The sequence below is a fragment of the Rattus norvegicus genome, chromosome 5 (assembly GCF_021556685.1).
Source record: "Rattus norvegicus strain SHRSP/BbbUtx chromosome 5, alternate assembly SHRSP_T2T, whole genome shotgun sequence".
Taxonomy (NCBI): Eukaryota; Metazoa; Chordata; class Mammalia; order Rodentia; family Muridae; genus Rattus; species Rattus norvegicus.
In genome coordinates, this window is record NC_141538.1 from 21,523,398 (window position 1) to 21,547,835 (window position 24,438).

General features: G+C 39.0%; 1 protein-coding gene across 2 annotated transcripts in view; it reads left to right on the top strand.

The window, feature by feature from the left end:
• Xkr4 (XK related 4) overlaps nt 1-24,438 on the top strand; it is a 403,270-nt gene that overhangs the window by 299,285 nt on the left and 79,547 nt on the right.

The following is a 24,438-nucleotide window of genomic DNA, read 5'->3' on the forward strand; positions in this document are numbered from 1 at the left end:
ACAGCTTCATCTACTTGGAATCAATTTTGTTCAATGGTCTGGTGAGAAGGGGAGATGATAGAGAATTGTCATTGCTATTCTCAATGGCTGCTTGATTCCTCTGTCACTGGCCTGAAAAAGAAAACACAAGACCCTGTTAAAATGACACTGGTAAAGACTTCTCTCATGAACCTTACCCTCTCATCTCTTGGCCCATTCTTTGTCTACTGTACATCTCAAATAGGACCCAACTTTCACCTGGCCCCTTTGCTACTTCCTGGTAAAATATCTGTCAACCTATCTTTGCCTTTGTCCCCTCTACTTCCATTGACCCATGATGTTGGCTTTCTAAATCATCTTCTGAGTCACCCCAGCACTCATTTCTTCCTGAGCTTTCAAACTATGTTGGGTAAACCAGGATAGGTCCACATCAGGGATCTACAGGATCTCCTGCATTCACACGAACTGAGTCTGCACAAGGATCACAGTCCTGGACTGTGTTCTCATAGTTGCTCTTGATCTATGTCTTGCTTCCTGGGCCAGGAGCCACCACCAGCCTTCTGCCACCTATGCTGGTATCTACTGCTCTCTGTCGCCACCCTTCTCCTTTATATGAAAGCTATTCTTAGGTTTAGAAATTTAAGGCTTCTACCTTGTCTCCAATTATCATGACACATGTCAATATTACTACTTCAATGGCTGAAGAAGGAAACAAATAAAAATTGATTACCCATTCTCAATAGGAGGAATATAATTAACACTCCATCACCAAGTTGTTTTAAGGACAGAACAGCACAAAGCATATAAAGTGCTTAGCACAAAACCTGGCACATAACATGTGCTCAGTAAATATGCTTTGACTTTCTAAAATTTGTATTATTAAGTGTTCTACTTAGAACAATAAGTAGTGTGTCAGAAGTAAATTCTTACAAGAAAAACTAGTACAGAACCCTGGGACATATTCAGGAAAAATTTTGGAAATTTCTTTTTCTCTTGAACATTTACTTACAGATACCCAAAAAAAGCAAAATCTTTAAGGAGAGCCAAAAACTGAAGTTTCTGCCCCTTGGCTTTAAAGGAATTGGACCAACTCATGAAGTAGGTAACGTTCTCTCTCTTTCCCGACACTCAGCAACTGCCCTCAATCTGAGCAAAACAAAAATTCATAGAATACTTGACCCATCACCACCTATTGAAATGGCCTACGTACAGTAATAATCGTTCACAGGAGCCTCTATGGTCCTTCAAGACTAGAACTCCTGACAACACTGAGCTGCTGTTGTACATGAAGGTCAGTGGCAAGATGTCTTGGTACCTATTGGACTTGTATGTGCTTCCCTGAAAAGCCACTTCTTTAAAGTCACTCACCTGAGTGAACTCAAACTTAGTATCCCCAAGTCAGAAATGGAAATAGTCCCAGAATTACCATATCTCATTTCAGCATCTTGAAGGCAGTAGGAACTTCCACAAGACTCGTCAGTTGGAGAAACCGCACATCTTCAGCTATTGGCAGGTGACAGCAAAGCCTGTGAGGATGTTCATGGAGTTGGATATTGATTCCCTGACTAGTTAATGAGGGAAGAATAAAAGACACAGAGTAGACATCATGTGGTTTTTGGACTCAGGCCCCAGCCAACTCTCACTGAGGCCTAGCCTTCAGTGATCAACCAAGAAAATGGAATTCACCTCTGTGTAAAGTTGGATTGGGAAGGACAGCTAGATGATTAGAAAGCTCTTTTAGGCTGTGATTTTAGTGCCTAATCGACAGTAAGAAAGGAAAAAGCACAGCCTCTCAAAGCAGCAGCTGCAGCAGTGGAGAAGGAGGAGGGAAAGGAAGAGGGAGAAACAGAAGAAAACAAAAACAAAAACAGCAACAGCAGCAAAATTCTGAAAGTTACAATGGCACATCTAAGCCATCCAGACCAGCAGCCATGGGTCTAGCTCCCAGAAAGCATTTGCTTACTTATATATTCTCCGGGACCTTTTTTCTCCAAGGTTCATTTGCCCGATCTTGAAACAAACGGACCAGATAGAACAGAGACGAAACTGAAACACTTGAAAGCCCACCAGAAAGCAAATCCACTTACAAAGATATTTGAAACACAGAAAATTTAAAACCTTCTCACCAGTGGATCTGATTTGGGTCAGAGATGCCTGATTCAGGAAGAGCCATCCATATTGAAGATTTGAAAAGACCTGGGCCTAGCCCTCTCACTTTTCTTCCCACAGCACATATCCAAGTTCAGAAGAATCTGTCCAGGGGAGTGAAGCATATATTTCCTGATATTAGTGATGAGCAACTGAGACTAGAGAATCATTTGTCCTCTAAGGTGTCCCAGGAAGCAAAAGTTAATGAAACTGCTCAATGAGACTTTGATGGGAAATATAATTAAAGCCTCTGACAAAATCATCCCCATGTTTGAGTCTGATAACGATATCACTGGCAGGAATCTGTGAGGAAGGGAGAGATTAAAAGACAAACCCGCATCTATATCTTTTATCATGGATATCTTACTGGAAGTCCCCTTTTATGGTTAATAATATTTAATGCAGAAGCACATACATGTACACACACTTTTAACTGCTTCCACTTTTTTGTGAGAAGAAATGAAGACACATCATCTTCTGTGCTGACCCCATGATGAAGAAATATGTCAAAATTTCTTTCCTATAACAGACTTTACTTAGTAATATTTACTTAATTATCTTCCTTACTGCTGACTTTTTTAATTCATTTTTTTATTAACTTGAGTATTTCTTATTTACATTTCGAGTGATATTCCCTTTCCCGGTTTCCGGGCCAACATCCCCTTAACCCCTCCGCCTCCCCTTCTTTATGGGTGTTCCCCTCCCCATCCTCCCCCCATTACCACCCTCCCCCCAACAGTCTAGTTCACTGGGGGTTCAGTCTTAGCAGGACCCAGGGCTTCCCCTTCCACTGGTGCTCTTACTAGGATATTCATTGCTACCTATAAGGTCAGAGTCCAGGGTCAGTCCATGTATAGTCTTTAGGTAGTGGCTTAGTCCCTGGAAGCTCTGGTTGCTTGGCATTGTTGTTCATATGGGGTCTCAAGCCCCTTCAAGGTCTTCCAGTTCTTTCTCTGATTCCTTCAACGGGGGTCCTGTTACTGCTGACTTTTGAGATGGTGGCAAATTGCATCTCTTAAATATCCTGTAATAGCAAATATAATGAAATAGTTTACCAAAAAATACCTTTTTATACTTAAGACTTTTTTGTACTTTAAGACTCAGATGGCTGAGTAGGATGGTACACACGTATACCATTACCACTTCAGAGCCCAAGGACTTCAAGTTCCAGGAAAGCCTAGGTTACCTAGGGAAATAGTGGGTATGATACTTTGATACATGTTGTAATTTTCTACATTGTAGAGAAACAGTGAACTCATGTCATCTACTCAAACTTAAATTGGGTCTTGTAAAATAAGAAAGAAACCTCATGCAGAAACTGTTTATAAATCATTCATTACTATATTAAGATACATGAAGGATCAAAGACAACAATCAGAAGACTAAATTGAACCCTTGTGTTCATTGAGCTAGCTGGCCATTCTTTGGTCCTTGAGGCAAAATGTGCTTGCATATTTATTTACTAGTCAGATACTTGGTCAGTATCTGCATTGAGAATGACACATTTCTGGGTCTGAGAGGAATTTAAAACTCAACAGCAGGGAGTCTTTGTTCTCCATGCATTTATAGGAAAGCAGACACATGGGGTGCAGAACAAAAGATGAGGACTGCCAAAAGAAAGAACATTTGTATCTTGTTATAAGGTACCAAGGTCAGAGAAAACAACTGTAGGTCATCGAAGGGAATCATTTTGTCTATGTTTATTATTGCATTTATTATATATTACTAGTTAGCAAATTAACAAAGTTGAAACAGTAAGTTCTTCTTTGCTTAGTTTGGGCCGTGTGAGAGGTCGGCTGTAATTGATGACCTATCTGAAATGTCTCATGGCATCATAAATAAGCTGGCAGATTGGACCTCCATCATCACTCAGAGATTCTGCTAAGATTTAATGTGAGTTACTTATCTGGTTGCTGTGAGAAAATAACTAGCAAAGGTAATCAGGACTGGGAAGAAAGGGTTGATTTGGTCTCCTAGGTTGAAGGTGTAGGTCAGCATCACCAGGGAAAGGGGCGGGCAAGAGCACAAGGTCACTGGTCCAGTTTCATCCTCATTCAGGTAGCAGAAAAGATGTCTGCCATGGCTCAGCTCTCTTTCTCTTTTTTTATTCATTCCAGATCTCCAGCCCATAGGACTGCCCTCATTCAGGGTGGGTCTTATCTCATCAATTAAATCTTTCTGGAAATGTCCTTAAAGAAATGCCTCGAAGTATGTCTCTTGGATGGGTGTTTCTACATCCTGTCAAATGAACAATGGAGATTAACCCTCAGAGGTGGGGAGGAGAATGTCTGTTTCTGTATTCTCAAACACATCTACTAGCCAGTCTTAGTGCTATTCTCATGGGTCTCTGAAAGGGAAAATTCCATGCCAAATAGTCTAAGAAATAGCTCCCAAGATAGAAGCTTCTGTGTGTAGTTTAATAAACAAATCTCCTTTCCAATATAGGCTATATGGTAAGGCCATTGTATGCTCAAGAAAACAGCCTTGCACAAGTCATAAATGCCAGAAACTTGGGGTTCATCAAACACTATTAGAGAAAATACACAAATATATTGTTGTTCCTATTCAAATTCTAAGACAGAACCACAAGATCCAGTGCTATAGACTATGCTATTTTCCAAAATCATCTCAAGTCATAAGTGTGTTAAGGATACTGGGAAGAAGACAAAAGCACAATATGGGTCTCCTGTGCCTTCTATGTATTATTAAAGGAAATATTATTTTTCTGGCCAGCACCAGGAAGGTATTATATTTCAGCACCTACAGCGGTAGAGGCTAAGAAGAGAAATCCGGGGTAGCTATACTCTATTCTCTTTGCTTCCCATTCAGAACATTTAGTCCTGTCAAAACAGGGAGAGTACATCTTGCATTGCTATCAATAGTCTGTAATCATGCAGAAGAAAAAAAAATCCCTGAAATCTTAAAAACAGCTTGACAGTAAAATGCCAGACAACAATATGCGCTGGCCTTAGAAAGTGCTGCTTACATCCAAGATTATGCAGTTCAGGTACTGGGAAAGTTTTGCCCTTCAGAATTTCTGATTACCCTGCTCAGTTTGTTAGAGGCAGCAAAGCCATTGATTTAGAACCAAGGAAGGTAACACCTAGACACTGGGAGAAGGTAGAACAAAGGATGTTACAACATCAGTTGTAAAGAAGCACAGTAATGTCAGAAGCTAAACTCATGCACGCCTTGGTTACTTTCATGTAATACATAAAGAAATAAATCCTTTGGCCCATACCTTGCCATTTATTTATTGAGCTCCTGGTGCTAATGCCAGGGATTAAAGGAAGAAGAAAGAAATCCGAATACAAGTCAACAAATTATCATTACTAAACATTAGTGACATCTTTGATATTTGTAAATCATTAGTGCTCCTTCAAAGAACACTACTGAAGAAGAAAGCTGAGTCTACCTTATTTTATTTTCCAATATTCAGACAAGTTAGACTTTATTAAGACTCCAAATGTGCTAGTTGGTAACTGTAACTCAGTACTCTAGAAACTGAAGCAGGAGGATCACTATGAGTTCAAGGCCAACTTTAGCTATATGGTGGATTCTAGGCCAGCATCATCAAAACCATGCGATCCCATCTCAAGTAAAAGAGAGTTCAAAAAGATTTCATTTAAAAGCATTTTAAGGTTAGAACATGCAAAAAGGTTCATAAATTATGTAATTAGAGACAGAGATCATGGTGAAACAAAATCAAAGACTATTTCTTTTGGGGAGGGGATATAGCTGTGGTCAATGTACTTACAGCCAAGTGTGAGGACCTGGGTTCAATCCCTAAGACCCACATTGAAGAGCTGGATATGAAAGTGCTTGCCTGTAATTCCAGTGCTGGAGAGGTAGAGGTAGGATAGTTTCTATTACTTGATAGGCAGCCAGACTATCAGAGTCATCAAGATCCATTGAGAGACTCTGTCTTAAAAATAAAGAACAGAACTATCCCAAGAGTACACAGGGATGGACCTATGGCTCCAGCCGCATATGTAGCAGAGGATGGCCTTGTTGGGCACAATAGGAGGAGAGGCCCTTGGTCCTGTCAAGGCTCAATTCCCCAGTGTAGGAGAATCTTAGGGCCAGGAGGTAGGAGGGAGTGGGTGGGGGAGTGGGGGAGCACTCTCATAGTAGCAGGGGGAATAGTGGGTTTCTGGAGAAGAAAATGGGAAAGGGAATAACATTTGAAATCTATATAAAGAAATACCCAATAAAAGAAAAAATGTTAAAAGAAAAAAAAGTAAGGTATAGAGGGGTTGAGGAAGACACCTGACATAGAACTCTGGCCTCCATACATATTCACACATATAAGCACACTCACCTACACACACCCACATGTGCACACACTTACATACACAGTTTATAGTTAGAAAAGTTGTATCACATCCTCTACTTTGGTACCTAGCTTCAAGTAACCCAGTGGTTAATGGAAGTCATCATAAATATCAAAAATGATAATACTGATAAAACCGTGGTAATGGGATAGCTTGTAGCTTGGCCTACTAGAAGGGCCAAAGCTGAGGCCCCAGAAAATGTGTGATGTGCCTTTAGGAGCAGGTAGAGCACAAAGCAATAGGAGGCTATTATGTTTCTATTCTCACCATAATTTTCAAATTTGTAATTAAAGGCCTGTTCTGGAGCCCTACAAGTTAAATGAATATGCAGAGCTAGGAAAGAGCACTCCAGGGAGGCACTGAATGAGATTAAAGAGTTGGATAATGCAGCTAGTAAGAAACAAAGCAAAAATATATGGAAAAGAGAAAGCAAGAAAGATTCTAGCTTAGGGCATGTGTCCAGTGCTGATGGTTCTTTCTCTTTGGGCTGCATTACAGAAGAGACCACCGCTACAGCTCTTCCAGGGATGCTCTGGCTGTGCGTGTGGATGCATGCCCACCTCTTGTCTACTCTACCAGTTTCTTCACCTACGCTTTCACTTGCTGGAATAAGAATGACTCTGTACGAGGGGATCTAGCTGTATATAATTTGGCATAGGGTGTGTTGATAGAAAGATGGTTCTGAATTAATGTGCTAAAAAATCCCTGTGAGAGTATAGTATTCTGTGGAAGGCAGCACAGCTGGAAGATCATGATCCAGGGGCTGACTAGAGATGGACTATGTCAGGGAACGGTGCAGGAGCCTATCAGGCAACTTGATTACATCAACTACTTTTCATTATATCTAGTCAAATGTTCTATTTGTTTTTAGGGAAAAAATTTCAAAGAAAAGAGGTTCTCAACCTGACGTGTACATCAACATCACCTTGGAAACTTTTACAAATGCTGACACGCAAGGCATACCTCATACGGATTGACCAGTCTCTGATTGAGAGTCCAGGCACAAGGTATCTGAATCTCCACAGGAGATTCCACAAGCAGCCAAGGGTGAAAGCCATTGCTATGGAGGGTAATAATAAAGCTCAGTCAAGGAACCCACAATGGATTGAGATGACTCACCCATGTACACGGTGGGCAGGGGCATGCACACACACACACACACACACACACACACACACACACAGAGAGAGAGAGAGAGAGAGAGAGAGAGAGAGAGAAAGAGAGACTCCAGAAATTGTTAACACCTGATAAACAGTAAATTCCCAGCTCCCCTTTCCCTAATTCCAGTGTTTAGCAATCCAGTGGGTAGGCACATCCCTGGTGCACTGTCTGAGAATGAATGAGAAGGAAGTTTGTCCATCTACTCTACACTGAGAACAGATGCTTCCTTTCCTGTTCTCTTCCCAGGCTCAGTAAGAGGGTAAACATTTCACACAGGTCGGTCTACTCAGGATGACACAGTTCAGAGCCATGCTCTCTGCCACACTATGCCGAAAATAGTTGCTGATACTTGATTAGGTTTTTCTGGTTTCAGTTTTTGCAGAATACAAATCCAATTATGGATTGGAGGCCTGAGGAAAAAATTAACTACAAACATGCCATCACACTAGCAGAATGGTGTGAAACTCCAAATTGAAAAAAAAAGTAGCTAAACTGTATTATAATTGTGCTTGATGTGTGTGAGTGGCAAGGAACATGACCTCAGAGTTCAGTTTAAGGAGGTACTTTCTGTCTTCGACTTCTCAGTGTCTCTTCAGGAATTCAGTTATGTGTTAATTTCATGGTCAATGTTCAGTCCATAATAACCAAACATCTAATACCAAGAAGGACTTAATATAGTACAGTCTGGGTCCTATTCACTGTGGTTCTCCAGAAAAGACGCGGAATGAAATGCAGAGAACAATTTCTGTGCCAAGAAAAAAGAGACCATTTCTACATGGGGTCCCCACATCAGTGGTCTCCTGGGAAACGAACTGAAGTGTGGAAGTAGACACATTACCGGCATGAGCTCCTAAAACATGGTCATGTGAAGGGCAAGGGCACGGAAGGCAGGATTTGCCAGGAGAGGAACTTTATAGATGTCACTGTCAGAAAAGCCTCAGCCACACCCCATGAAGCTGGAGGCTTCGAGCTGCTCCTCATTAAGGAAAGAGGAAAGCTCCTCTTATTTCTACCCAAAATAGCCTTTGCACTGGACATGGCTGCCCACCAGGAGCCATAAATTTGGTGTCGCATGGCACACCTGAGGGCTCTGCTGCATCTAGGGATCTTCTCAGTCCCTCTGTCAGCTAATGACAAATTTATTTTTCTAGCTGCTACAGTTAAAAGCCTTGTTCTCTCCATGACAACGTGTCAGTTTACACTCAGGCACACACAGAGACAGACACATAGATGCACACCACACACAGATACACACACACACACAGAGATACACACACACACACAGAGATACACACACACACACACACACACACACAAACACAAACACACACATCACCTCTTCCCTCAACAATGACCACTGGTTTTAACTTAAAAATAGATCCATAGTTCTACAACCTCTTATGCTTGCACAAGCCTGATCCTATCCAGGGTCATCACAGTTTGGCTTAGCCTGGGTCTCATTTGTCTCCTTTCGTCTGCTGTTGCTTCCCTATTTTCAGCACGGCAGCCAAACCAACCTTGTCAAAACAGAAAGAAAAAACACTGCTCATCTGTCCAAAATCTTTCAGTGTCTGAACTTTCTCTGACCAAAACCACAGCTTCAAGCTCAGCAAAGCTAAGTCTGCCCACAGAATTAGTGGCTCTTCCCAAATTCCATAGTCAGTCATTTCACTTCTTTGGACATTGGATATAATGTCACCTTAGAAAAAGCCTACAATCCATACTTTCCTACCCTGTTCATGCTGAAGGCCTTGTCAGTTCCTTAGTATCTTATTTCCAGCACACTTACACGTATGACATTGGATGTGTTGGTGGACTCTGTCACAATAGGCTGTGAGGTGGAAGAGTTTGGAGATACTCTGTTTATTAAATAACTCATAGCATCTACTGCAGTGTCTGGCATGTGCTGCAGGCTCAGTTAATTAATATGAAAACTAAGAAGAGAACAGGGAATTAATTGCAAACCTTAGAGGCCTAGTGTGACTCTTCGTCATTCAAATGTATTAGACTCTACTCTAGTCTAATGGATATAGATTCCATGATCCAATCTACTCCATGAGTTTTAACAATTTTTATTCTAATGTTTTATTACCACTCTAATAGTATCTAAATATTTTAATGCATGACATAATTGGTCTAGCTTCCTGAGGCTTTTAAACAGATTGATACATTATTAAATAGATAAGGAATCAACAAGTGATCTCCTGGGGTCTAGTTATGGTCCTGCTTCTTAGCAAATTAATAATAAATTGATTTGTCCTTCGGTACTGCTAAGATACTCATTCTCATCAAGAGTTGACTAGTCTCTTCATCATAATCAGGGTCAAGAACATTTTTGTTTGGATTTGGTTTGATGATTTTTTTTCCTCATGATGCACAGGAGAACTGGGGAGAAATATAGAGATGTTGAGAATCTTCCTAATTTTTTTCATGCCTTAAAATTATTTACTTCTACATTTAGTTCTCAACACAACCCACTGATAACAGCACAACACCCTTCTGAATTTACAGGGGGAGTCTTGTTAAGATTTGGGAACTTAGGATGGGTGCACACAGTTCAAATAAAGAACTCAGGATCTCCAATCCAAAACAGAGGCGATTGTGTTACATTGTGATTTGGGTTTTGTCTTGAATTTGTTACTTGTTTTACATGCTTGATTAAATAAATTTCTCTAAGAAGGCAAGCAATAAGCTAAGCAATCTACTCTCAGAATATTATGCATAAATATATAAATATAGATATATATTTCTGTAATTTAGAGCAAGAAATTTACATAAAGGTATCTATCAGTACCTTGGCTATTATATAGTGAGGATGCTAAACCATGTGTTTTTTCTATTTAAGTTTTTATTTTCTTTTTGGACTATAAAGGTTCCTATCCCCGGGTGCAATCACAAATACAATTAATAAATCTGAGCAATATAAAGCACTTGAAGCACTCAAAATAACACAGCAAGTGCACTGTTACCTTGGCTCTATAGACCGCTTCTCTAAGGCAGTAATAAGCGAATGATTAGACTTTTAATTTTGGCTTTGGAAAGGATTGAATTCAAGACCTTGCTTTGTTTTCCTATCCTAATAACAATAACACTGTTAATAACACTTCACTTTTCTGAAGTGCTTTGATGTTTATCAAGTGTTTTCCCATATATTATCCTATTTGATTCTCACAGTAACATTATTTTGAAATTTAGTAATGAAAACTCTTAATATCTTAGGCAATTTCCCAAGGGTCCGAAAACAATTTAAGAGGCTAAATGAAATATGAAAACTTGTCTTTGAAGTCCAAAAATCTTCCAAATTTATCAAGTGGTTTACATGGTTAAGAAGGACAGACAGATACAGAGACAGACACACAGAAAGACAGACTCCTGGTATACCCAAGGGACCACAGTGATATTTATAAATATCAAGCCTTTTAAAAAAGATTCCTGAACTTAATCTTCAAAGACAAGTTTCATCACTAAGTCCAAAAGTATACAATTAGGGCTCGCAATTCATAAATAAAATAAATTATGGAAAATTGGTATAGAATTGATAGACTTCAAAAGATGTTGGTCAGTTACAATGTGAAAAAGCTTTGCTAAAATATATCAAAATACAATATGGACTAAGGTGAAATCTACCTAGAGTCCATCAAAATGTCTTTCTAGTACAATACCAAAAAATGCACAGAGTACTATATATTGTATATGGATACAGGACTTAAAAATTAAAGGGAAGAGAAAATATAATAGTAAGATCAGCAGGCGGAGGGACAACTTCTCAAGGAGTAGAGCATTGAATAGGTGTTGGAGGCGGATATCTCAATACATCCTAGTTAAAGAGAAAAGTTCATTCGAAGCTGAAGGATAATCTACACAGAAGCTAATGAAACAATAAAGCAACAGAAAAGCCAACATTCCACATGAACTCCCAGGGAAAATAGTGTTTGATTCTCAGAATCAATGGAGAATGAAGGATGAGATCAGACAAAAGGCTTTGACTGACAGATTGAAAGGGTACTTACTAGCAACTCAGACTGTGGAAACAGTATGGTAATCTTTAAGCACAAGAATGAGAGGGTCAATGTTACAGTTCATGAAACAATTTTGCAGCATAACATAAAAGAAATTTGAGTAGGAAAACACACCTGGAGGCAAGGATATCCATGAAAACAGTATTGCTTTAGTTCAATAAAAAGTGACAAGGTCTAAACTAGAGTGGTGCTGATGGGAGAGGAAAGGATAAATAAGTGATGGATTAGTTCTGTGTAACATCAATATATACATGAATGTCTTTGAAATGTATACAATGAACAACATGTATGCTCATTTCAAATGGAATTAATGGGCTGGATATTAATGTCTCAGTGGTTAAGAACTGACAGCTCTTCCAGAGGTACTGAGTTCAATTCCAAGCAACCACATATGTAATGGGTTCTGATGCCCTCTTCTGATGTGTCAGAAGAAAGCAACAGTGTACTCAAGTACATAAAACAAATAATTTTTAAAATAAAGTAAAATAAAATAAGGTGGAATTAAGTTCAAGAAAAAGTATATTTTAATCATCTATTCCACTGAACAATGACACCTTGAAAATCATTCTAATACCAATTTGACACATGATTTAAACATTTAAGTTAAAATGGCCAACTGAGCAGAAAGGTGATCTACATAACTGAGTTGTGCAATAAACACTTGTTCCTTCTCCTCTTGAGTCTCTCGACACATTTCTTCATATTGTTTGCTCTGCTACTCTACTGTAAATGCCACTTTCATGTCACTTCTGTTTGGAAGCCATGCTGTTCTTCAGACTGACACTTCATGCTATATATTACCCTACGACCCTCAACTTCCGTGAGTACTTTCTTAATGCCTCAATTTCCTCTTTAACCTATAAACTTCAAGAAGAATAGGAATATAACCCATGGCCTACTTTAATGTAGTATTTTTGTCAATGTAAAAACTTTATACTGAGAGATATTTTGAATTGCATAGTTTTTTGAGGTTTTTGTAAGTTCCAATAAAATTCAGAGGTTCTGTCACATGAACTCAGCTAGGCCAAATCTCCACAGAGGGTCAATGGTGGGTTTTTTTTTAATGAATCTGTCCCCTCCACAGACAAAATTTGTGGTAATGAGAACAGAGCTTTAAACACCCCTGTTGTCAAGAGCAGCCCCATCACCCAGCCCTCCAGCATCCAAGCATACCTTACCCTCTCACAGGAGCTCAGCTGAGGGATCTTGTTTGTATGAGCATATGTTTTGTGATTAATTGAGCATTAATCTATTTTTTCAACTGCTTTAGATCACCTCGGGACATTCCTGGAGATCAGGAACCAATATCTTTATAGTTTTAAAACATAGGCTTGTCTCTCAGATGTTTACTCCTAGTTCCATAATAATAAATCTCACATGTACAGCCTCTCAGCACTTAGAAAAACATTTGCTTTGAACCAGGGGAGGGTGCCAAGTCAACCAGGCATATAACTGTTATAGCTGAACTTCTCCAGTTGATATGAGCCAAAGCATTGGTGTAATGCCTTCCCGACATTAGCTCACTTTACTACGGTAATGTATCAGTTACTATTAATGTTGTTCATTTTATAGGCAAGACAGAAAGAAACCCAAAGAAGTTCAGAACATATCTAAGATCTGTTTCTGATAGTTTTAGCTCAGTATGTGCTATCTGGTAAGGAAAACCTAAATATGAACCCAAGGGTTGGAATAACCAAAGGCCACATGGTTCTTTCTCCACTAACACCAAGATTTGTCTCAAGCACATGTCAATACCACTAGGAGAATAACTACAGATAAAAAAAGAGTATTTTATGGAGTGCATTTTATGTAATGTTTTACATGGATTTCCAGTAATTCTCCTGGACCTGGCACATACTGGGGAAGCAATAATTAATTGCCGATGAATGCAGTATGATCATCATTTCTTCAAGTCATCTCAACTCTCCTTTATTCCAACCCAATCTGTCTGTCACAGAACTCACAGCAACAAACAACAAATTTTCCATGGGCCCCAGTGTACAATTCCAAATCTACCCTGACCAACATGGTAGAAGGTTTTACATAAAATTTCAGAGCTGAGGAGATGGCTCCATGAGCAATACAGTGAAAGGTCAAAACCTGAGTTCTGATTCTCAGAACCCACATTATAAAAGCCAAATGCAGCAGCACAAGCTTATCCCAGCACACCCTTTTATATGCCACAACACAGTCACAGGCATGTGCATATGCTCACTCAGAAATACATCCATCCATACATACATACATACATACATACATACATACATACATACACACACATCACTAGAGAAATATTCTTCAAGTAAGAATAAAAATGGCATCTATTATTACCTTGAAAAGTTCTGAACTTTTCAGAAATGTAAAAAGATGATGTGTAAATTCTATTAAGTCTAATGACAAATGACAAGAGAGTTGGGAAGGTGGCTCCGTGGGCCAAGTGCCAGCTGTACAAACATGAAGACAAATGTTCTGATCTCCAGAACCCATTGTGGCCCACCCTAATACCAGTCACCCAAGGCAAGCTGACCTTACTGGCTTACCTAAACTGGCTTAACATACAGAGAGACCTTACCTTAGTTAATAAAGTGAAACTCTCTAAAAAGATATTGGATATTACCTAACAGCTCCACCATCACCACCACATACACACACAGGTAAGAAAAGAGCAACATGAGTATATAAAAATGTAGGGGGGTATACACTGCTGCTAACAGGGAAGGACAGTGGATGTTATCGATTTTAAGGAAATTTTCTAGGATTAGATTATAGAACATCTAACCTACAGATGCTGAAAAATAAGAATGTATTATTCTTCATTTATCCTCAAAAACAATCAGAAAAGAGTTTAAATGAATAAGAGAATAAATGAGCAAGCAATTTTTGACAGAAACTTACACTTGAATCAGACACTAAAATTAGACTCAGCGATGTAGAATAAAGTGGATTAGAGTCAAGTCAACCACAGCTTTGAAATTGGAAAACCAGCACAAACCATGCTAAAAAGCTAAGCAGTCAAATCTTCTCTTTATTATATAAATATTTAGCATTTGAACACAAAGGAATAGAATCCTTCTGTCATAGAAATGAATCTATTTTTAAATATTGACTAACTTTCTGTAAGTTCATGGATGATGTAATAACCTTTGGGGAATAATGATTTTCTACCACAGCTGCTATTCACAGCAAATTATTTACCAGAATTGCCATGTAGTAAAAGCAAATTCAGTCAATGCTGCATATAAAACATCATAATTGTTGATAAAAGTCCTTTCAGATTATTACTGTAATACTGTATTTTGTGTTCACATAAACATATATTCAGATAATAGCAGCACTGTTGAATTTGATGTTCAGTAGCAATCTAAAAACATTAAATAAATGGTGCTCTACCATGATAGAAGTGATATCCAGTAACAGAAAGAGATGTGCTCAACAGAAAATTATATAGGATGGTTATTAGGATGGTTATATAATAAAAGGCTATGGTAACAGTAATGTAATTATTTTGCAGTTCAACATGAACACTAAGGCTATATTTTTATAATGTTAATTTTGACCAATTGTTTATTACAACTCTGGCTAACACAGAAGTATTTAACAAAATGTGGGCGAATTTATGACCATTTCTTCATAAAGTTTCAAAACAGAAATGTCTCTATGTGCACTATGTGTCAACTTCGCTGTGCAATTGCCTTATTTCCTCTGAGAAGCACTGATTCTTCTGAACTAAATGACAGTTTCTCCTATTTCAAATACAAATGTTCTTGAACAAAAGTCTTGCTACAGAAGGACTTTACCTACTAGATGCTATTATCATCTCAGGTGTATCAAACTATGTATTTATCCAATACCTGTGTAACGAGTCCTGGGTATGAACTCCAAGTCTAGAATAATGGTAGGAGGATGATGCCCTCAGCGCTACAGTGTGTACTTGTTACTTGATCTGCAGTTGAGCACAGGCCTGAGACATCACCTGAGCTTTCAGGTGGTAATGTCACTTTGTCCAAATCTTCCTGGTGTCAGTAGAGACATATAAGGACATGGGACTTCCAACCTTCCACACCAATGTAAATTAAATAAAGCATGCAATTATGTTAAAAATTACAAACCTAGTTAGATAAATCAGAGAGAATACAAAGAAATAGAAATGCCCCATGTTTGCTATTTAAAGAATGAAAATGATAAAAATATTATTTCTACTTAATACATGATGAATAATTTTCCAAAAGAACTCAACCATTTTCTTTCTAGATATGGATGACACTGTTTTAACATTTATTTAGAAGGAAATGAGACTACATAAATTTGGAATGGTAGGAGGAAACAAGGGGGACTCGGACTGTTCAATTGCAAGGCACAGTGCAGACTGCATAGACTTAGAGAGGTTCTTAGACGGAGTTAGCATAGACTTGATACAAAGTTGTACCCAAATGATTCTCTTTATACAAAAACCATGAAAGACAATCAATAAATAAAGATAATCTTTCAACAAATTGTGTTGGTGCAACTGGACATCTGTAGGCAGAAAACAAGTGCAAATATGCATCTACAACCTGAGTTCTTTTGCCCAAAATCTTGCCAAAATTTAACTCAAAGTGGGTCACAGACTACAATATACAGCTTGAATCCCCAAAACATTGAGAAGATATGCATGACAAAAACACTTGTGCCTAGAGTTAGATCGTGATTCTTAGACTTTACCAAACGCACATGGCAATAAAAGAAAGCATTATAAATTGAACTATGCCAAAATTAAAGATTATTACCTCCTCAGGAGGCTCTATTAAAAAGAGTCTAAAAATAAATAATTAATTGGTAGAAAATATTCAGAAATCACACATCTTATGAAGACTAGTAGCCAGAAAACCCAAAGAACTCTCAAAATAAAACACCAAAACCCAATCTGTGGAAAGATTGTAAAAAGAGAACATCACCAAAGAGAACTTGCACATGCCCTGAGCATGGGAAAAGATATTCTGTGTCATCAACCATCACAAACACATACATTTAAACTACATGGAGACACCCTTTAAAAAATACTGTCTTTAATTATTGTTTAAGGATTTTATTCAATATATTTTTTGATTAGATTATTTCTCCTCCCCCAGCTCCTCCTAGGTCTCCTTTCACATCCTTAACTACCCAACTTCCTATTCTCCCCCTCCCCTTAAATAATAATAGAGTAAAAATTGTGTTGTCATGCCCCTCCTAAACACAAAGCCTGCCCAAGAGTATGGTTGACGTACCCAGTGTCAACTGGCTTGAAAACTGATTGACCCTTTCTAGGTAGCTGTCAATTGCAAATAGCTTCATAGCTTGGAGTAAGAATTTAAGTGTACATCCCTACTCTGTGCTGGCATTTTATCTATCTTAAGTTCACTGAACACCTTTCTGAAGGGCTCTACTAAGAAACAGTGACAATGACAAATGCCTATGAGGATTCAGAGAAGCAGGCTCCCTCATACAGAGATAATGGAATGAGAGAGTGCCCTGTCCAGAGGACAGTTTCAGGAATTCATAAAAGCTGCACCCCTGTATTATATCACTCACCCACTGCATTCCTGAACACATGCTTCAAAAACTGAAATCATGTTCACGCAAAGCATGATATAACAATATTCTTAGCAATCTTGCACTGAATACTCCTGAACTAGAAGCATGAGATAAATAAAAATGAGCAATCAAAACCCCATCACTTGTGTAAAACTTTTGAAATTGTAAGATTGCATAGATAAAGAACACATTGTAGCGAGGATAAAAGTATATATCTGAGGGATAGAATGGCTAACAAGTATGTACCATGTTTTAAACTCAGTGTCCAGAACTGGTGAAAGAAGGGAGAAAGAAAAACAAGAAGAAAGAAAGGAGATAGGAGGGGAGGAGATGGGAGGAGAAGGGAAGGGGGAAAAGATGGTTGTTCTCACAGGATAGAGATGAGGAGAGGCAAAAAGAGGTGGGTAGCTGTTGAGGAACAGCTGGAGGAGCTCTTGTGACTGGGGAAACACTTTACTCAGCTGTGCCAACATTCGGGCCTGTGTCTATACAATGACATTTTAATTCTGAAACAAAGGTGCAGTGACAGTTCACAAAGTTAAGACTTAGCAAAATGTATTCCTCACAGCAAGACCTGGTTGTGTGAGATCAATTTGTCATCAGAGTTGGTTTCTGGTAAGGCCTCTCTTCTCATCTTAGCTCTTCTTCCTATCCCAACATGGTTTTCTCTGTACCAGCTACATTGCAGCACGGAGCAAGCACAGAAGGGACAGAATTTTAGTTAAATCACCTCTTTAAAGACCCTGTCCTTGGACACCATAACATGCTGAGTGATCTCGACATGAAGACTTCAGCATGTGAATTTTGGGGTGCCTGGACATGGTTCAATCTGATTCAGCCAAGAATTTGAGTGTGGGTGTGGGAAGGACTGGGAAAAGAGTTTATAGATTGCTCTGCAAAATTTCTTACAATTGCATGTGAACCATAATATCTTAAAAACCTTAATTAAAAATATTTTAAAGGAATTCGATTAATAATTCCAATGTCATGGAAATGTCTGGACATTGATTAAGTAGAAAAATAATTAGAATGTGCTCACATAAAGTTCAGTTTTTCTCTAGGAGATGACACAAAATGGTTCCAGAGGAGTGAAAAACCATCAAGGGCCTGCTTCACACAGAGAGAAGCATCTTGGTGATTTAATCGGGCAGAAATTCTTTATTCCCTTGAATATTGGGTTGTATCTAGACAGACTGCAAATTCACTTCAGTTAAAACTTGTTCAACGTCAAAGTTCAAAATGCATGTAAATGCCAGTATGTATTGATAGCAGCGATTACAGCTAAAGATCAATTGCCTTGGCCCACAGAATTTGGCAGAATGGAAGTTGTATTTCTCTTTTAATATAAACTTTTTGCTTTCATTTGGAAATATGCTATCATTTAAAATAGTGAAATATTTTGTCTATGTTTGTTATGCACATTTTTTATCAGAATAGCCATTTAAAGCTTCAGTTCCTTGGCAATTTCTTTTTACAGTTTCTAATGACTTTATTATGGATAGATACAGGGATCTTCAAAAAGCATAAAAAATTGAGAGGTTTATAAAAGGAAAGGCAGTAAATTATTATTAATTGTATATAAATCTTTTTCTTTTTATTGAAAATGGATTTTTTTAATGTAATATATCCTGGTTGCACTTTCCCCTCCCTCTGCCCTTCCCAGTGCCTCCCACTTCCTGTCCTGTCCATCTCCACCAGCTTCCTGCTTCTTAGGAGAAAGCAAACAGGCTCCAAAGGGAGAATAAAAAAGCATACTATCATAAAAGCAAACACACTAGAATAGGACGAAACAAACTAACATATGAAAAAGAACGCGCCCCCAAAAAGCAGAAGAAACACATACAGACACAAACACCCTATTGAGCATACACAGGAGCATCCTATAAAAACCCAAAACTGCAAGCCATGAAGTATATGCAGAGGACCTGTGGGAGGGGAGGGAGATGGAGAAAGGGAGGGAGGGAGGGCCAGAGGACTGAGGGTACAAAAAAGATAAAATATTTTAAAATTTAAAAAAAGAAAGGAAAAAGAAGTTCTGACATGATAAGACAAACATTTCTCTCTTCAGAGACTTGAAGTTCTTGTCATAGAGATCTTTCACTTGCTCCATTAGAGTCACATCGAGGTATTTTATATTATTTGTGACTATTTCTTTCTCTAATTTCTAATTGCCTAATTTCTTTCTTAGCCTGTTTATCCTTTGTGTAGAGGAAGGCTACTGATTTGTTTGAGTTAATTTTATACCCAGCCACTTTGCTGAAGGTGTTTATCAGGCTTAGTAGTTCTCTGGTGGAATTTTGGGGTCACTTAAGTATACTATCATATCATCTGCAAATAGTGATATTTTGACTTATTTTTGATTTGTATCCCTTTGACCTCTCTTTGTTGTCTGACTGCTTTGGCTAGGACTTCGAGAACTATATTGAATAAGCAGGGAGAGAGCGGGCAGCCTTGTCTAGTCGCTGATTTTAGTGGGATTGCTCCAAGTTTCTCTCCATTGAGTTTGATGTTGAGGAGTTTGTTTTCTGTTGACCAGCTACTGCGGGGCATGTGGACAACCCTTAAGAGCAATTTGTTTTCCCAGTGAGACTACCTAGGAAAAAAAGTGGTGATAGATTCTGGGTTAGGATGAACACTTCTCCTTTATGCTCTAGGAGCCGGCCTGGTGCAGACCCGTGAAGGTCCCACACACGCTGCTTTGGTTTCTGACTTCCTATGTGCTTCGTTCACTTGTGTTAGACTTGTTTTCTTTTGTCTCTTTTTCCTGGTGTCTTCCATCCCCTCTAGCTCTGACACTCTTTCAACCTCGTCTTCCACGGCGTTCCCTGACCCTGAAGGGAGGGATTGGATGAAGATATCTCACTTAGCACTGAGTGTTCCAAGATCTACGGTCTCTGTATTTGCTCCCATGCGCTACAGGAGGAAACTTCTCTGATGGCGGCTGAACCACACGCTGATCTATGAGCAGACTGTCATTAGCAGTCATGTTATTGCTGTGTGCCTTTAGTAAAACAGTCGTATTTGGTTTTACCCTGGACTCTGGGGCTCTCTAATCTTAGATTCTTGTTCACCCAAGCAGTATTAGGTATGGGCTCTACCTTATGAGTGAGCCTATAGTCAAAGCCGATATCGCCCGGTTACTTCCATAAGCCTTGGGCCGCCATTGCACAAGCATAGCTTTCATGCAGGACACCATTGCTTATCAAAGAATTTGTAGCTGGATTAGTGTTTATGTTTTTTCCTTTGGTAGCATATAGAGTGTCTTCCTATACCAAAGGAGCTGAAGGGCCTATGTGGGTGCCAGCTTGACTTCTCCATATTAAATTAGCTGTGTAGGAGCTGTCTTCAACAATGAGACTTGCCATCGGTTTGTGGAGAACTACCCATAGTCTTAGCAACAGCCCGGGCTGTTTGGGAATTCCCATTGGACCCCTTCGACCAACAACTCAATTAAATGTAAGCCATTCCCACTTCTGGAAGCTTCATTTGGAGAGAAGAGATATCTAGTTGGGGCTCTGCCTGTTATTTGAAAATTGCATTTAGAACCCCTTCATAGATGAAGCTTCTACTCTACTGGGTTTCCGTACTACCCCTCAAATACCCTTTAATTTTAGATGAGTCCTTGCATTCTTTTCCTCATCTCCCTCTTCCTTTCCTATCTCTGCTTGATCCTCATATTTCAGCCCCACATCCCACCCTCACATATCCATAACTATTTATTCTTTTTCCCTTTTGTAAGATAGTCTTTCTGTACCCCAGTCCCTTACTCTATGTCTAAGCTCTGAGGTTCTACCATTGTAGCTTGTTTATCATTGCTATAACAGCTAATATACACTTACGAGTGAATATATACCACAACAGAAGATGTTTCTCCATCTATTTACCTGCAAGTTTCATGATGTAATTTTTGTTTGTTTGTTTACATCCAAAATGCTGCTGGGACTGCCCTAACAGAGTCCCTTCCCTACCCCTGTCCCCTTCACCTCTGGGAGGGTGGGGACCTCCTGGGTATCACCTCCTGGGTATTGCCCAAACTTGATGCATCAAGTCTCTACAGGATTGGGCACATCCTCTCACACTGAGGCAGAACAAAGCAGCCTTCTGTTTCATATGTACTGGGGACCTCGGCCCACCCCATGTATTTTCTTTAGTTGGTGGCTAAGTCTCTGAGAACTCCCAGGTGTCTAGGTTAGTTGACAATGTTGGTCTTACTATGGGGGTCCTATCCCCTTCAGGGCCTTCAATCCCTCCCCCAACTATTCCAAAAGAGTTTCCAACCTCCATTCAATATTTGGCTGTGGTTATCTGTATCTGTTTCAATCAGCTGCTGGGTAGAGCCTCTAGGAGGAGAGTTATGCTAGGCACCTGTCTGTAAGCATAACAGAGTATCTTTAATAGTTGCTTGCCCATGGTCTAGATCTCAAGTTGAGCCTGTTACTGGTTGGCCATCCCATCAGTCCCTGATCTATCCTTGCTCCTAAATTTCTTTTAGACAGGAGATTCCACCTCACACCAGTCAGAATGGCTAAGATCAAAAACTCAGATGACAACAGGTGCTGGTAAGGATTTGGAGAATGAGGAACACTCCTCCATTGTTAGTGGGATTGCAGACTGGTACAACCACTTTGGAAATCAGCTTGAAAGTTCTGCAGAAAATTGGATATAGTACTACCTGAGGACCCAGGTATACCACTCCTAGGTATATACCCAAAAGTACTCCAACATATAACAAGGACACATGGTCCACTATGTTCATAGCAGCTTTATTTATAATAGCCAGAAGATGGAAAGAACCCAGATGCCCTTCAACAAAAGAATGGATACAGAAAATGTTGTACATCTCCACAATGGAATACTACTCACCTATCAAAAATGACTTCATGAAATTCATAGGCAAATGGATGGAACTAGAAAATATCCTGAGTGAGGTAACCCAATCACAGAAACACACACATGGTATGTGCTCACTAAGTGGATATTAGCCCAAAGCTCAAATTACCCCAAGATAGAATCCACAGACCACATAAAACTCAAGAAGGACAACCAAAGTGCAGATGCTTCACTCCTTCTGAAAAAGGGGAACAAAAATATTCATAGAAGGAGATATGGAGGCAAAGTTTGGAACAGAGACTGAAGGAATGACCATTTGAAGCCTGCTCCACATAAGTATACAGCATATATATATATATATATATATATATATATATATATATATATATCCACACTATATATATATATATATATATATATATATATATATATATATATATATCCACCAAAACTAGATAAGATTGATGAAGTTAAGAAGTGCATGCTGACAGGAGCTGGATATAGCTCTCCTGAGAGGTTCAATCAGACCGTGTCAAATACAGAGGCGAATGCTAGCAGAAACCATTGAACTGAGAATGGGATCCCCATTGGAAGAATTAAAGAAAGGATTGAAAGAGCTAAAGGGGCTTGCAACCCCATAAGAATAACAATACCAACTAACCAGAGCTCCCAGGGACTAAACCACTACCCAAAGACTATACATGGACTGACCCATGGCTCCAGCTGCATATGTAGCAGAGGATGTGGCCTTATTGGACACCAATGGAAGGAGATGCCCTTGGTCCTGCCAAGGCTGGACCCCCCAGTGTAGGGGAATGCGCGAACGGTGGTGGATGGGGAGGGGAACACCCTTATAGAAGAATGGGAGAGAGGGGGATGGGATAGGGAGCTTATGTCTGGGAAGCGGGAAAGGAAATAACATTTGAAATGTAAATTTAAAAATATCCAATAAAAGAAAAAATAAAAATAAATGAATTGTCTTCTTGGATTTTTCCTTTGATAAGTAATAGTGACTTTTCCTATCTCTTCTGATTAGCTCTGACTTAAGTCTATTTGGTCAGACATTAAAATTGCTACAACCCTCTTGCTTCTTAGGTACATTTGCTTGAAAGATTTTTTGCATTCTTTTACTCTGAGTTGATGTCTTTCCTTGATGCTGAGGTCTGTTTCTTGCATGCAGCAAGAGTGATGGATTCTGTTTCCACATCTATTATGTTAGTCTTTTTTTACTGGGAATTGATTTCATTGATATTGAGAGTTATTGATGACCAAAGATTGTTGATTCCTGTTATTTTGTTGCTAATGTGTGTCTTTTCCCCCTCTTTTGATTTGCTGGTCTGGGAATATTTATTTTTTATATTTTCTTGGGTGTGGTTAAACTCTTCATGTTGAAATTCTTCTAGTACTTTCTAGTACACACTAGGACTAGATTTTTTGATACATACAACTTAATTTGGTTTTATCATGGAATGTTTTATTTTCTACATGTATGGTGATTGAAAGTTTGGCTGGGTATAGTATTCTGGGTGGCATCTGTGGTCTCTTGGCATTTGTAGAACATTGTTCAGGTCGTTCTGGATTCTGGAGTCCCAGTTGAGAAAACAAGTATAGTTCTAATAGGTCTACCTTCATTTATTAGTTGATCTTTTTCCTTTTCAGCTTTTAAGATTCTCATCTTGTATATTTAGTGGTTTTTGTTCTGATTAAATTTATTTAGAGAAAAATCAGACAGGGTAATATGACAAATATGTGGGATAATGAGTACAATCCTATGCAATGCTCCACAGAAAGCAGCCTTCCAAGGTTCCAAGCCATGTGGTGACTCTGGGACACATTTAGTTTACCTGGCCATCACACTCTGGTCGTCTGCTCTTGGGATGGCTGCTTCAGGGTTCCCTCAACCTTGATTTCCTTCTTGTGATCACTCCTAGTGCGTATAGCATCTCCTAGACCACCATAAATATTGAGCCATTCTCTGGAATCACTCAGTCATCTGCAGCCCACGGGTCCCACGTTTAGTGTTTTAATTATTATCTGCTGAGGGGAATTTCTCCTATAGTCCAATCTATGTTCTTCATTTTTCTTGTACCTTTATAGGTATTTCCTTCTTTGGGTTAGGAAATTTTTCTTCTATGATTTTGCTGAAAATATATTTTGTATCTTTGACTTAGCTTTCTTATACTTCTCTAATCCTATTATTCATACACTTGATCTTTTTAATGTGACCCTGATTTCCTGGATGTTTTATGCCAGGTCATCTATCGTGTCTTCAATGCCTGAGACTCTTTCTTCTATCTCTTACATTCTGTTGGTTAGGCTTTGCCTTTGAGATGACTGTTCAAGTTCTTAAATTTTTTATTTTCAGATTTTTCTCTAGTTTTGAATTCTTTATATGGATTCTCTTTCACTTTCAG